The sequence below is a fragment of the Saccopteryx bilineata genome, chromosome X (assembly GCF_036850765.1).
Source record: "Saccopteryx bilineata isolate mSacBil1 chromosome X, mSacBil1_pri_phased_curated, whole genome shotgun sequence".
In the NCBI taxonomy this organism is placed as follows: Eukaryota; Metazoa; Chordata; class Mammalia; order Chiroptera; family Emballonuridae; genus Saccopteryx; species Saccopteryx bilineata.
Genome location: NC_089502.1, coordinates 18,240,935 through 18,242,863, shown reverse-complemented (window position 1 = coordinate 18,242,863; position 1,929 = coordinate 18,240,935).

The window sequence follows — 1,929 nt, the reverse complement described above, 5'->3', positions numbered from 1 at the left end:
ACTTCCAAAGACTATAGAAAAATATTCATAATTCCAAGAAGGAAAGAGAATGCCAAGTTACCTCACTCAAATAGACCTTCTCCAAGGTAAATTATGATAAAATTGTCAAAAATTAATGACAAAAAAAATCTCAAGGCAGCTAGAGAAAAGAAGAATATCACATATGAAGAAAAGTAGACTGTCATCAGACTTCTCAGCAGAAAATCTACAAGCCAGAAGTCAGTGGACCCAAACATTCAAAGTATGACAAAATAGGAATGAACAGCCAAGAATACTATATACATCAAAGTTATCCTTTAAAAATAAAAGAGAAATAAAAATATTTTCAGAATTACAGAAGCTCAGGAAATTTAAATCCAGAAAATGTGCACTGCAGGAAATATTCAAGGAGATTATTTAATCAGATATCAAGAACAAAATAAATCAAAACTATAAGTAAAAGCTTCAACAATGTTACAATAAAAAGGTGAGAAGATAAAGATATGTAATAGCAAAAGAGGATGAAGTGCAGAAGCACTCATAAGACAAAGGGATCTTGCACAAATAATAAATGTCCACTTAATAACCTATTGGTAACCATCCATGAAAAAGTCACTACTGAAATACATGATTTTAAAAAGAAGAAACAAGAGAAAGAATTATAGAATACCACTAAAGAAAAACAACTGACAGAAACACAAAGGAAAAGAACCAAAGCAGACAAAATCTGTCAGAAAACAAAATTTTAAAGAAGGCTGGCTGTAGGAAAACCTCAAGCTTCAGTAATTACCCTAAATACATATAGACTAAACTCACTAATAAAGACACACAGAGTAGCAGACTGTATCAAAAAGCTAAACAAAACAATATTCTGCCTTTAAGAGGTACATCTCAGCTGCAAAAACAAAAGTGTACTCAAAGTGAAAGATTGAAAAACGTTTCTCCAAAAAAAGAAAACCGATAAACCAATTCTGCAAGCAAATAATAGAGAAAAACTGATTTAGCCACACTCATATTTTGCAATTGAAAGGATAATACTAGAATTTTAAGAAAGATTATATATCATCCAATTTAACAATCTAGAACAAATGAATAAGTTTCTAAGCTCTGGCTGGTTAGCTCAGTGGCAGAGCATCAACCCGGTGTGTGGAAGTCCTGGGTTTGATTTCCAGCCAAGACACACAGGAGAAGCAGTCATCTGCTTCTCCACCCTTCCCTCTGTCTTTTCTCTCTGTCTCTCTCTTCCCCTCCTGCAGCCAAGGCTTCATTGGAGCATCTGCCTTGGCTGAGTGATGAAGTAGAAAATCTAAATAGAACCATAAGCAGTGAGGACCTAGAAACAAGTATCAAAAACCTCTCCAAAAATGAAATAATCTGGTCCTGAACCATCTGGCTACACTAGTGAATTTTAACAGATATTTAAAGAAAACTTAGTACCTATCCCTCTCAAAGTCTTCCAAAAAACAGAAGAAGAAAAAATATTTCTAACACATTTTATAAGGCCAACATAACTCTAATACCAAAATCTGGCAAGAACAACACACACAAGAAAGAAAACAATGGACCTGTATCTTTAATAAATACAGATGCAAAAATCCTAAACAAAATACAACCAAATCAATTACCACAACACATTAAAAAGTAATACATCATGATCAACTGGGATTCATTCCAGGAACACAAAGATGGTAAATCAATCAACGTAGTAAACCACATTTACAAAACAAAGAACAAAAATCATATGATTCTATCAATAGATTCAGAAAAGACACTCAATAAGATACATCATCTCTGACTGGATAAAGAAGATGTGGCACATATACACTATGGAATACTACTCAGCCATAAGAAATGATGACATCGGAACATTTACAGCAAAATGGTGGGATCTTGATAACATGATACGAAGTGAAATAATTACATCAGAAAAAACCAGGAACTGCATTATTC